The sequence below is a fragment of the Natator depressus genome, chromosome 17 (assembly GCF_965152275.1).
Source record: "Natator depressus isolate rNatDep1 chromosome 17, rNatDep2.hap1, whole genome shotgun sequence".
NCBI lineage: Eukaryota > Metazoa > Chordata > Testudines > Cheloniidae > Natator > Natator depressus.
Window position 1 is genome coordinate 7196551 of NC_134250.1, and position 14845 is coordinate 7211395.

Genomic DNA, 14845 nt, shown 5'->3' on the forward strand with positions numbered 1-14845 from the left:
GGTTGGAAGGGACCTCAGGAGGTCATCTAGTCCAACCCCCTGCTCAAAGCAGGACCACTCCCCAACTAAATCATCCCAGCCAGGGCTTTGTCAAGCCTGACCAGGGCTTTGTCAAGCCTCACCTTAGTGGATTCACTAGCATGTTCTCTCATTCATATTGTGAATGTTCCTCTTCCATTATGGTTCTGGTCCTGTAGAAGGCTGAACACCCGAGCACCTTCAACTCCCATTGAAGTCAATGGGAATTCATGACATTCAACATCTTGCCTTGCATTTGGGTATGTGTGTGACAGAGGTTTCATTTGCAAATATTTCTGGCTTGAAAACCACACTTGTTAAATTATTGAAAACAAAATGAATGTTATCGTTTAGCACCTTGACTATTTTATTTAGTTACTGTGGCCCTTTGCATAGGATCACTCATTAACACTTGATTTACAGTGCCCTTTAGGGATAATTTCAAACAATTTAGCTTACTCCATCCCTCCCTTTCAAATGAGCAGCTAAATCACTCAGAGAGACTAATTAGACTTTCCTTTGAGCTAAATGAAGTCTGTAAACTCTGGTCTGTGAATCTGAAAGTTTTTCAGATGGTTCAGGCGGGTGGTTGATTTCATAGTCTTTGGAAAAGCTGTGGTGTCTGCCAGCCCAGTCGCCATTCTGTTGCCTGGATTTGCCTTGGCTTATTTAGTAGGAAGGAAGGTGATGTCCTAGCTCATTTTCATGTACGTGAATTCCTTTCTGGGATGCTGTAGGTTCTAGATGCAGTGGGTGTGAATCTCTGTTACATTTGTATTTTGGTAGTACTTAAAGGACATAATCAGATTTGGGCCTCATGGTGTTAGACGCTGCACAAGCACATAATAAATGAAACCCTCCCCGCCAAAAAGAACTTTCAGTCTAAACAATGCTATCTTCCCAATTTGTTGTTAGGGGATTTTGGTTTTTTTTTTTTTTAGAGTAATACTTTCTTTGGTTCCTTTGTTTTTGCAATCTCTCTTCATCGCAGTCCCTCTTTGGAGCGGTTATGGGGTTGGTTCCTGCATTCCTGTGCAGACTCAAAAATTGCCACTGAAATTGATGGGAATTTCAGGTGTGCAAGGAATACAGGCTTGCCCCAAGGCGAGATGCTCAACTGGTATAAGTCAGTGTAGCGCCATTGAAATCGGTGGAGCTATCTGATTTACATCAACTGAGGTTCTGGCCCATAGTCTTTGTCAATATGCTATGGGAGATTCCATTCTTTACTTCACTCTCAGCCATTTCTCCCTCTTGTTCTTGCCATGGGCCTAGGTTTCTGCGGAAAGTGTTGCCGTGAAATATTTCCTTTAGGGTGGATGCTTGGGATCTGAAATGAACAGAGTCATAATAATCTTGCTGCTCACTAAGGTGCCATTCCTTCAGGATTTCTTTTTGCATTATCTGAGGTGCATGCCTCTGGCTTGCTATTTTTACCAATATTTCCATTCAGTTATACTTGGCACTGTACAGTCTCCTTAAAACCTTCTTGATGAAGTGAATGGTTTCTCAAAAAGGGAATGGACCTTGAAGCCTTGCACAGGCAAAGTTCATTGGCATTTGACTTGTTTCGAAAACTAACCTGCCAAATATTTTCAAGAACTGAATTGTCTTGTGGCTGCTTTGCACACATTATTTTTCCTTTGATGCTGGCACCTAAATAGCCTGCCTTGTGCAGCTCATAGCAAGATCCCACTGACTGGCATTTGTTACAAATTGTTGCTCTTGGCATTTCTTAAAGCATGGTTTCAAATTGCTTTTCCAAAGACAGAATCTGTGTACCTTTTTACATTAATAAAATAGAGGATTTGTTTATATGGGAAAGATGCACTGGTATAACCTGAGGTGTGAATTTAAACCAGTAGACTTAAACTGAGTCAAACCTGTGTGCAGACACACTGATTTTGGTATGGGAGTGGTTTTTTTCAGTTTAGCTTAAATTGATAGAGAAAAGATTTAAGTTTAAACCAAAGTAAGCCCCCCTTAAACTAAAATAAGAGCATCCACATGGATTTACACTGGTTTAACTATTTTGGTTTAAAAACTGATTACATTAAACCTTTGCAACTTTTCCATGTAGACATGGTCAGAGAAAAAAGTTGGCATAGAGGTTAAGGCATTGGTCTGGGACTTGAGAGATAACGCTAACGTTCGCTCTGCCACAGATTTTCTGCGTGACCTTGGGCAAGTCACTTAATCTTTCTGTGCCTCAGTTCCCCTTCTGTAAAATGGGGATAGTAACACTTCCATTCTCCCACCTGTTTATTTACATTGTAAGCTCTTCAGGACCAGACTGTCTCTTTCCATCTGTTTGTATAGTGCCTAGCAAACATTTCATATTAAGGCCTTTTGGGGTAATTGTAATACAAATGAATAATAGATTGTGATGATCTGTGTTTTGTGTTGAATTCTTGACATTTTACCTTTATTTGGCCTGATTTTCAAAGGTGCTGAGCACTCATGTTTCCTATTGCAAACCAGGGAAGATGTGGGTGCTCAGCATCCCTGCAACAGACTCGTTATACTTAATTATATTTTCCCCTCCAACTCTTAATTGAGAAAATAAAACACTCGCCAAGCAAACAATTATTATTTTGTGGAACACAGCTCTTTGGAACTCAGATTCTTTGTAGTCATCAAATTTAAAGGTGAGAGCTGTCTATTAGGTGACATTGAAACAACTGGTTGCTGGAGAGTAGTAATGCTTTTCTGGTAGATATATAGCATTTTAGTTTCCTGTGCAGAATGAGTCAGTTTTAATATAGTAATAAAAAAGGCTAGGGATAAAGAAAGGTTCATATGAATCTTTTCCCTGTATTTCAAGTTGTTATTAAGGAGAACCCTTGTTCTGTCCATTAGGTGGTGCCCACTATGCATTTTTGCATTAGGGGAGGAAAGAAAGATTCTAGAGACTTAGAAGCAAACAAAATCCATCCTTGTTAACATCAGGAGAGGAGAATAAAGCCATTTCTTTATTCTTGTCATATAGGTAGGTATATATTTTTTTCTATGTACTAACTGATTTTTTTATGTAATTAGTTGGCAAGGGGAGGCACATCCTTAGGTTTGATTTGCTCCTGTATGTATGCTGAGAAATTTCTTGTAATTTCAAGTATAAGAATAGTAAAGCAAAGTTACACATTAACAAAGAGGCGGTTGTAAATAACGTGAACATGTTTGACAATTATTTTGCCCATTTCCTGAAGGTTCCAAAAGTACTTTGCAGACACTAGACCTGTAGGAATTCTGATACACAATTAGAGATGAGTGGAGACTGATGGGAACTTTTGGAACATTATGTTGTTTTATTATCCTCCTGTTGTTATCGTTTATTGCCACCCAGCTCCTGTCTGTTGTGAAGTCCCGATCCTGACTTCCTGATATCACAACATGCTGCTGTGTAAACAGTGGCTTCCCACTATCATAGAAGGAATAAATGCACTTGGAAGTGAGAGGATATGGAGGTCAGAATGTGAGAATTTAGAGCCAAACCTTGCTGCTCTTACCCTTAGAAGTCAGCCATGCCTACTCACATGTGGAAGCCTAACAGAAGTTGGCTTTAAGTTTGTGAAGAGCTTAGAGGTGGAGAAAGACCTATTAGGTCTCCCTGGCCAGTGCATAATTGTTCCCTATTGTATGTACAGATGCAAGTGCTTTGTTCAATCTTGTTTTTAAATGTGCCAAGCAGTGAGGTTTCCACCACTTCTCTTGGTAGATTATTCCATAGATTTTATAGATCTCACTATTAGTTTGCACATGCATATCAAAAATAAGAAACTGTAGTTGTTTGTCTTGTAGTTTAATTGCATTTACCAAAAGGGATGACAGACTCCTTGCCTTCTTCTCTGTTTTTTCTCATTCTTGTGGTCTTTTATGCTCTTTTTGGTAATCTGATTTGGCAACAGAGGATCAGAGGACAAGGGCTGGCCGTGGCATATAGTGTACATTTCATGGTAGCAACATTGTTTTTTAATTTTTTTAATGAGTCTGTGTATTTAATATACTGCTGGATCTCTGTGGAAATGCATCTGGTGTGCTAGTGACTACATTAGGTCTAATGCAGACATAGGGTAAGGGTATGAATTGACACACATGTACATGATTCAAAACGCCAGCTCCACAAATGCACTGAGTACTTAGAATTGCATATCTGTTCCTGAGTAGCAGCCGTGTTAGTCTGTATTCGCAAAAAGAAAAGGAGTACTTGTGGCACTTTAGAGACTAACCAATTTATTTGAGCATAAGCTTTCATGAGCTACAGCTCACTTCATCGGATGCATACACGAAAGTTTATGCTCAAATAAATTGGTTAGTCTCTAAGGTGCCACTAGTACTCCTTTTCTTTTTGCGGATATCTGTTCCTGTATTTATATGTGCTGTATTAAAGGTATTGTAAGCGTATTAACACTAAGTCAGGACTGCGTTCTCTGTTCTCTAGGGTTCTTCCTATCCAAATCTCCAGGGAGGGAGGGTCACTTGATGCTCTCACTCTTGTTTCATTGTGCTGAGATGCATGTCCTTTCGCTGCAGCAATTGACCAGGTGGCTGGGATAGTCACGATCATTTGCCATCAGAATTTCTCTCCATATTTTGACCCATATTTTGCAGGATGCTGAAAGCTTCCTAAGAAGCACTGAGCACCCTTGAATCCCATTGAGATCAACAGGAGCCAAGGATCTTTGGCCCCCTGGCAGGATCATGCCCTTTGAGACAGAGCTCTGTGCTATCTCATTTGCCCCCTGATTTAATAAATGCGATTCATTAATTGGATCATTGCCTTCTTCTCCAGTTAATTTCCTGGGTATTTTTAAATGTTAAAATGTAGTTTTTATAGTCTTTCATTATTTTTAGCCTTGAGCTTGAATATAATTGTCCCTGTAATGTAACTGTAAAAAAACTCCCAGCTTCATATCATAAAGGAAGTTATTAATTGTCATTTTTGCGTACATTTGCAAGATCAAAACATGTTGGCTGATTACTTCTGTTTGTGCATACCATCTCTTTGATACTTCGATATGAATAACGTGAGTGTGTAATTTGAAAGTCAATTCTTCCCTCCCTGCTGCTTGTCATGGATTATTTTCAGGAACGTATTTACCAAATTGATTTTAAAATTTAGTAATTGCCCTTCTACAATGATTTTTCAATAGTCAAAGTGTCTAAGCACACTGGCAAAATATTTTCCTTATTAGTTCAGTAGATACTTCATGCACATTGTGTCTTTGCCCAGACAAAGCTGAGTACATCTGTTTCATGCCCAATCTTCACTGTTCAAGCAAGGCATTATTTAAAGGGACTTTGTTAATTTAGTTTAAGTCCCAAATTTAGGTTTTGTGCTTTAAAACAGAAACCCGAAACCTTTTTCTGAAATCAAATACTTGTCTCAATAAGATTTGCACATATACTTGGATTGGAAGCTCCTTGGGAGCAGAAACTGCCTTCTTGTTCTTGCTTATACAGCGCCTAACACCAACGGGTCCTGATGCATGACTGGGGCTTCCACAAGACTAATAATAATAATAAATTCTAACACTTGTGTGTTAGAATAATAAATTCTAACACAAGTGATAGTACTGTGTGCAGCAGATGTTAGTGCAAATTTAGGTGCTTACATGTGCAAAATTGCACATACATAAATGGAGGCTGTTTCTGGAAATACAAATATGTTTTATTTTCAGTTGAAAGATTTTAAATTTTTAAAATTAATTTAATCATTTCCCCGCTCCCGCCCTCCCATGTTAGGAATCTGGCCAATACGGTTTTAGTGCAGGAGAACTGCCTTGATTGTAAAGTGAAAGGAGTGCAGAAGGTAAACAGACCATGCATCCTGGTGAAAAGTAAAGGAGATTTGAAGGCTGAGAATGTCAAAGCTGCCTAAGGGATCTGGACACCCAAATTCCATTAATTGTAATGGAACCAATTCAGGAAAGCATTTAAGAATGTGCTTATACCTTAAAACTCTCCAAAAACTTGACAGTGATTAGGCAGCTGGTGTGCTAACATCACTGCCCATCACACTGACCAGTATTGTCTCCTTGTTTCCTGGTGCTCTCACATCTGTCCGTATCCACCTGTTCTTTTTTGCCGTATACTTAGAGCGTAAATACTTTGGGGCAGGAACCATCTTTTTGTTTTGTTTGTACAGCACCTTGAGGTCCTGATCCATGACAGTGGCTCCTGAGCACTACTGCAAAACAAGTAATAATACTTAAGTCCCTTTCTATTCAAGAAAGTACTTAAGCATGCGCTTCAGGTGTGTGGATTTCAATGGAACTTAAGTACATGCATAAAGCTAAACACATAGTCAAATGCTTTGCCTAACTGGGGTCACTGTGTCCAAGTCTCTTGGGATATGTCTACACGGCCATAAAACCACCTTAGGCTTGTGGGGCTTGGGCTGTGGGGCTGTCAAATTGCAGTGTAGACATACGGGCTTGGGACCCTCCAGCCTGAGCCTGAACATCTACTCTGTAATTTTATAGCCTTGCAGTCAGAGCCCCTTGAGCCCGAGTCAGCTGACATGGCCAGCTGTGGGAATTTTACTGCAGTGCAGCCGTACCCTCAGGCTTCTTTGAACATCTCTGCCTACACATTCTCTCAGGTTTAATCCGGTAAAGTTTTGTATCTGTAATTCAGTGAGGGATTTAAAAATAGATACCTTTTTTTATATCTTGGCAGTGCCCCCTCTTAACAAACATACAGTGCATATCAAATTCTTGTTTCTTGTTATGATATCTTAAAAGGGATATAGATGTCATATTTGTTTTAGATATGTCATAGTTGTTTAGTGAACAAAGTTCTCTGAGTTTTCCATTTACCCAGTGCCTGCGCTCTACCTGTCTATACAGTGCACAAAGCGGATGTATGTTTTTTTGCCACAATTATAACATAATCGTGATAGCCTCTGTGCTTACTAACCAAGCTGCAACACTGAGCCTGTTGTGCTTGGCCTGTTTTCATTGGCTCTTACACGATTAAAATTTCTAAGACAGATGGAAAATCCCCCACCGAACTCCAGCGCTCTGCCTCATGCTGGGTTAAATACAGCCTGGGTGTAATACAGCTCTCAGCTTTAGAAGGGTTAATACTCACTTCCACTTGATTTGACTTTGGCCCCTTATGCAGTGTTTTGATAGCTGTACAGAGAAGTTTACACATACATACCCCATCTCTCGTGCATACGATTAACTCTGCATGTTAATTTCTTTGAGGCTCACACATGTCCCTTTTCAGAGGGGATGCCAATTAACCTTCTCCCCCTAAACCCTAAAGCATACAAACATTAAATGTGAAAACAACATACACACAATGCCCCTAACCCCAAGTTGTGAACAAATCCCAGCTTGTTCTTTTTAGGAATTTAAAAATGATTTTGCAGTAACCTGTCTAGTTGTTTGTTGTTCTGATTTGAAGCGTAAAGTCTGGAAATCAGTGTAACGTGATTCTGTTTTGTCTTTGAGAGGATGACTGGTTAATGTTTCCGAAATACTTAGGTCCCAATCCTGCATTGAGAGCTGCTAGTGCAGAACCCAATACTCATATAAATACCCACTGAGACTCCCCATGGATGCACGCTTTCGGATCTGATGCTGGACTGGCGCTTAGGTCCTGATTAAGCAGTCTGTCACTATTCACATTGACTTCACTAAAAGAAAAGGAGTACTTGTGGCACCTTAAAGACGAACAAATTTATTTGAGCGTAAGCTTTCGTGAGCTACAGCTCATTTCATGTGAACTGTAGCTCACGAAAGCTTATGCTCAAATAAATTTGTTCATCTCTAAGGTGCCACAAGTACTCCTTTTCTTTTTGAGAATACAGACTAACACGGCTGCTACTCTGAAAATTGACTTCACTGGCACTAAGCTCAATGGGCCAGATTTTTAAAGGTATTTAAGTGTCTAAAGATGCAGATAGGTGCCTAGTGAGATTTTCAAAAGTGCCTAGATGTCTGTCTCCCATTGAAAATCCCGTTAGGTGTCTATCTGCATCTTTAGTAGTCTAAATACCTTTAAAAACCTGGCCCCATGTCTCCTCCATTCCTATAGATGAGAGTTGAGAAGATTTAGCATGTCCCAGAACTGGGCCCTTAAAGAGCTTTTTAAAAAGTTCCTCTTCTGACTTTTTCCTGAAGCCGTTTTCAAGAAAGTTACATAGTCATCATTTTGTTAGCCGTATCATGTTTGTTAAACCCAACGCCCCACCCATTCACTATCCCAAGTCCTCACCACTGTTAATTATCCCAAGTTTGTTTGTGTCAGCCTTATAAAGAGGCCGTGATAAAAATATTGCTTGTTGGTTCATTTTGCAGACTGTTCTTCCTGAATAAATGATACCTCTGGGTACTGTGTTGAATCCTCCAGCCACACCATAGTGATAATCGGAGTTTGTAAATGTAATCAACCTTGAGGTCTTGTTACTTCCACAGGTGCAATTAACATTACCATCTGCTAATCCATGATTAACGATGTTTACAAATATGCTACAACATGTTAAAATGTGCCTGAACTCTTCCCCCCCCCTCACTTTGTGTGTGTGTGCGTGTGTGTGTGTTACCATTAGAAGTGGGAGCATGGAAGGAATTTCCCGGTGGAGGGTTCTCAATACTCCGCCATTAATTCACAGGACATTTTGTTTTCATTATTTAAAAGTGCTGTTAAACTCCAAACCAGCTGTAGGAATGACAAGTTCAAATCAAAAGGTCGCTGCCGCTAAATGGGATTTAATTGCATGGGGGTTGGGGCACTAACTGATGAATCTGAATAATAAAACTTTGTTGGAAGCGACATATGGCGTGGTTTAAAGTAAATTTTTATTGATCATCCCACAACTGATGTGTTAATGAAATGGCAGCATTCGCTTTGAGTTTGATATTGATGTTGAATTTTAATAATGTCACACAGGAATATAGTGGCACATGGCTTTTAATGGGAGTTTTTATAAAAAAAGTTGTTTGTTAGTTGCCTTTTTCTTTTTAACAAACAAAGGAATGTATTACAGCTCAAATACATGTCCTCCAGATCTATATTACATGTAATTTTTCTGTAATTGGTAGAAGCATAAAAAAGCCATCGTATTTGCCAGTGAAACTTAAGTTACCATGATATTGAAGTGTGATACTATTCTCTGTAAGACTTGTGTTACTCAAATATTGTATACAATCTGTTATTGTTTGCTACAGACGTATTTTTGTTATTCACTGTGTATATACATGGAATATTGCACCAATATTAACATTAAGGAACATTCATTTTTGACACACAAGGTCAAAACATTATTTGATTACATTGGAAGGTTATTGAACCTCACTATCCTTCAGTTTCACCATTGGTAAAATAAGAATATTATAAGGCTAAAATTCAAGAAGTTTGGCGTTTTCAAGAGAATTTAGGGGAGTCAGACACCTAGCTCTCTTTGAATTTTCAGTGCAATTTGGGCATCTAATTCTCCTTAATTATTTGAAAAATCTCAGCCTAATATTTGTAAATTGTTTTGAGATCCTCAGATGGACGTTGCTATGGAAATACATATTGTTGTTATGCCCTCAATTACTAGGCTTACCAGGGTCTATTAAGAAAGCCAGTAATATAGAATTGTAGAAATGTAAGGCTGAAAGAGACCTTGAGAGGTCATCAAGTCTAGCCCCCAGCACTGAGGAAGGACCAAATAAACCTAGACCATCCCTGGCAGGTGTCTGTCCAACCTGTTCTTAAAAACCTCCAATGATGGGGATTCTACAGCCTCCCTTGGAAGGTCTGTTGTGCTTAAGTTTTTGGGAACATATGGTATGTAGCACACTTACTGTAGGTGAATGTTGTTTGCATTGATTCGTATCATCTAGTGTACTGTTTTTTTTTAAAGTTGTTTTTGGTTAATGGATTTGGTAAAAATGTGTGACCAGCCATACTGAATGGTTGTTTGGTGATTCAAATTGGGGATATTCATTGTTCACGTGTCTGAAATCAGATCTGGTACCATTCTTCTGCATAGAACAGATTACATCCTCAGACCAGTTTGATCTCTATGGATGTCAGTGCAAGAACGTCATTGGCTATTGTCCTATTCAGATTGGGTCTGATCCTGTGTCCACCTAAATGAATGGGACTTAAATGGACAAAAATGATAGTTGACTTAAATGGATGCAAGATCAGACCCATAGTCTTTTTTGGATCCAATCCAGGTTTAGTAAAAATATATGTGGAAGGTGTTTACAGTTCTTCCACACAGATCAAACTGGCCCCACGGGTTGACCTAGTGTCCAGATTGTCCCCATATTGATGAAGATGAAGTGGAAGCACAATGAGATTAAATGACGTCCAAATCCAATCTGATCTCAATCTGGAAGTTCATGAGAAAAATGCTGCCATGCCTGTTCAGATCATGCTGATCCCAGGAATCAATCCACGTTCCTCAAGGAAATTCACAATTAATCATAAACTATTATGAGATGTTTCAGAGTAACAGCCGTGTTAGTCTGTATCCGCAAAAAGAAAAGGAGTACTTGTGGCACCTTAGAGACTAACCAATTTATTTGAGCATAAGCTTTCGTGAGCTACAGCTCACTTCATCGGATGCATACTGTGGAAAGTGTAGAATATCTTTTTGTATTGTGTGTATAAAAAGATCTTCTACACTTTTCACAGTATGCTTTGTGTGTATAAAAAGATCTTCTACACTTTCCACAGTATGCATCCGATGAAGTGAGCTGTAGCTCACGAAAGCTTATGCTCAAATAAATTGGTTAGTCTCTAAGGTGCCACAAGTACTCCTTTTCTTATTATGAGATGAATTTTCCTTTGAGACTGGCTTGGTTCCAGAAAGTTAGTACAGTTCACACCCATGTAAAACTAGGTATAAACGAGAGGTGAATCATGTCCCAAGAGCCTGTGAAATGGTGTATTTTGAATGTGGCTATTTTTTGTTCATGGGGCTGTTTTAGCAGCGAACAAATCCCAGTACCAGAGTAAAAATGGGAGAAAGGAAGGATGGTACAGTGGTGTGAGTGCTAGCCTGGGCCTTCGGAGACCTGGGTTCAATTTACTATCTGTCATAGACTTCTGGTGTGACTGAGGGCAAGTCATTCATTCTTTCTGTGCCTCAATTCCCCATCTGTAAAATGGAGATAATAGCACTGCCCTACCTCTCAGGATAAAGAGTATAAGATGCTCAGAAACTACAGTAATGGGAACCCTATAAGTACCTCATCATGACAAATGTCCCAAAGAAAGTGCATGTCTGTTTGTTCCTCCATCTATCACCCAGTGCCCTTCGTGAAAAGTAATACCTGCCAAAGTATGGAGAGAGGCAACAATTGTGCCCTTTGAGCTCAATAAAAATAGCTGTTGATAGCTTCTGAATTGTGGAAAGCTTTCAGTGCTGCTTTTCTTTAGCTCTGGAATTATTCTGCTTACAAACTGTATATGTTTAGAGTAAGTGCAGCATATGGCACTTATTGAAACCAGCAGTGTTGGACATAACACGCTGGGGTTCCAGTATAATTACCCTTCTCTTGTCTTTTTTCTGACTTGGGTTTTTTTTTGCCCAGTTGTCAAATGGAGTGTGCATTACTGGTCTATGTCTATTAAGCAATCACTCCTTATTTGCCTAGCATGTGACTTAAAATATGGGGAAAGGTAATTGAGTTGCATGTAATGCTTGCTTATAATCAATAGTTTATATATTTTAAAGTGTAACAATGCAGTGTGAATTTGATGCAAAGTTAATGCTGTCAATTTTTTTTCTGTTGGCCTGTTTTAGAAGCTGCAAAATCAGCAGTTTTTCATGTGCTCAATAAGTGATGGATCAGCTGTTTTATCTGAACATCTAAAAATTTGATCCCTTACGTCATGTAGATACTAAGATCCTGGAGCTGCTGTTCCTTTGAGCGCCAATTTCACAGAGCAAAAGGTCTACTAGCCCCAGTTCAGCACAGATGTATACGTCTTAAACATTTTTAAAAAATGTCTCGGGCTAAAGTTTTTTGTTCTTAATCCAAATGTCTTGAACTGTTGGAAAATAACGTTCAGGCCAAGGATTATTTATACTGTGGCTGCTTTGGACGCTGATTGCACAAAGTTATCAACTCACTACAAAAGTTGCATCTCTATGATGAGGGCATATGTGTGCAGATGAATAATAATACTTGGCACTGATATTTACTTATTTAGATTTATGCAGAATTAAAAAGGGGCTTCTACGGCAGGGGCGTTGAGGGTCATTTAGTAACGGCAAGGAAAATTGCTCGTGCCCCTTTCCTTGGCTTTCCCTGTGGGATTATTACTGAGACATAAACACCACCAAATTGTGCATCAACTCGGAAGAATTGAGTAGTTTTGCAATTTCACACAAAGATTCTCTAAAAGCCCAATGAATAACATTGGGGTACATAGACTAAGAACCCCCTTGCCCCCCCAAAAAAATCACCTGCATTTTTCCAAATGGATCATAGGTGAATTGGCAGCATTATAATATTTAAAAGTGACTGGGGATGCAAGTATGATGTGCTAGGATTTGTATTACCCAGCAGAATAAATTAGGCAGCAGTGTCTGTCAACATGTTCACAGCTTTACCTAGCCTCATTAGCACCTCTCAGCAAAGCGGCGCATGTTCAAACTATAACACAAATTTTTTACTTTAGATTTCATCTGTGCCTAACATACATTTTGATGTAAACAAAGGTACTAAATGGCCTTTCAGATCCTTTCCTAATGCCTTTTTGTAATAGACGGTCCTGAATTAAAAACATGTATATGTGACTTTAAGAATTTTCTAAGTGACACTGAAACCCTATTGTAAAGTAGGATTTCTTCTTGCAAAATTATTTTAATGAAATTCTGGTTTATTTTCTGAGTACATTTTACGTCTTTAATCCTCCAGAGGGGTGTTCAGAGGCAGCACCTCATTTTCAATGCCAGGGAAAACGTACCTTTCTGAAATGCATGGAGGGGGGGGAAAAAAACCAACCCACCACCAGAGGCAAATGTATGAGATAAGAATAGACTTGAAAAGCTTTGAGGTGGTTTATGGCCTCTCTTGAAAGAATAACAATTCATGTATTTTTGTTATGATGCAGTTTAATGATGCTTGCAGAAAAAAGATAAGGTAGAAATGGAAATATAAAATTAAACCAGGAACTCTAATGTGCTTATTTTAGTTACTAGTATTACCTGGGGAAAGTGTACTCAGAGTTCTTTATCTAGTGTAAATATTTGCTTTTGTAAAAGGAAGGGCCGTTAGCACCTTGCAAGATCAGGCCCTGTGTTAAAACCTTACCATGTATTCCGACACCTTGCAGGGGGGCATAACAGGAAGTGATTTTTTTCTCCCCCACTTCTCTCTGCTTTATACCAAGTACTGCAGTAATTCTGACTGGATCCCATTCCAAATTCCCAGTTTGATTCCTGCTGGTGTCTCCCTGCATCCCTTTAACAGATTCATCATTGGCTTAATCACCAGTAATTACAAGCTGTACTTTTACTTTCTCTTAAAGTTCATGCAGTGTTTTGATCTTTGATTGTGTGTAGAGGGAGGAGCTGGCTCATGCTCAGCCTGCATGCTCTTTTGTTTAGATTAGATGCTGCTTTTGCATCTCGCCTTTTGTTTTTAGGGACCTGAGATACTCTAAGTGGCTTTGTCTCTGAATTCTTTTGGAGACAGCTCCTTTGGCTCTCCTTGGGTCTTACTGCCAGTTCTAATCATAGATGTTTAAATTGTCTAATCCAAGGCTGCTCGATTGCAATTGCCCAGGGTCCAATAGCAGAGTTTCTAGGACGTGCTGTTGTCTGGCTTGTCATGCACACCAATCTCACGCACCCCTCCAATGACCCACATGCCTGCAGAGGGTAAAAGTCTGGAAAGCAGGAGATTTTCTGACACAGAGACAGAAAGGGGGCCTTTTGCACATTTTAAAAAATCTCCTTTCCACCTGTTCTTTGTTGCTTTTTTCTCGCTTTTTCCCTTTTCTTTGATTCTTTTGGAGGCATCTCTCCTCTCGACTCCCCACTCTCCATTTGTTGCTGCTTTATTTTGTGCCTTTCCCTCTGCCTCCTGTATTATTATTGTGAATTTTGGAGGGGGCAGGATTCCTTGTAATCTCTCTTCTTGCTTTTGTAAACTCTTTGCAGGAAGAGCTGCTCAGTGGATAGGCTGAAAAGGGCTAGTCCTCCTATCCTGAGATTGCAAGCTGTATGGGGCATGGCCTGTCTTTTAACCATGTGTATGTACAGTACCTAGCACAAGGGAGGGCATGATCTCTGACCAGGGCTTCTAGGAGCTACCACAATACAAATAGTAAACAATAATAATCAACATCACCAGCTGACTAGCCATCAAAACGGAAATTCCCAAAGGCACCAGTGTGAATGAGGCTCCCAGTTCCCATTGACTTTCCCACTGAAAATCTCCCACCTAGTCAGTTTTCCCTCTTACATAATTGTGCCTGGAGGGCTCATGCTACTACTGCCCATGATGTGTGGATATGTAGAGACCATCAGTCTCCAAGGCTGTCAGTCTGGCCCCGTTCACCCCCACAAAACTCAACTAAGAGCTGTATTTCAAAATGTATTTGTCTGCTCTATATTCGCTTCTGCTGAGGTTCTTATTTCCCAGCCATTCATGGTGGTGTCTGAACATCTTTAAGATTTGCTTGACTTTAACATTTGATTCCAGCTATGATGTTTTAGGCTATCATTATAATTAGGGATTTGTCAGCATTGCTCTCAGGGATTTATAACTCAGCAATTTCACATTACTAGGGCGACAGCCTGGCATCCCAGCATTGTCATGTCACATCCCCTCCACAAATGGCTGTTTCTGTGTAGATAATGTTC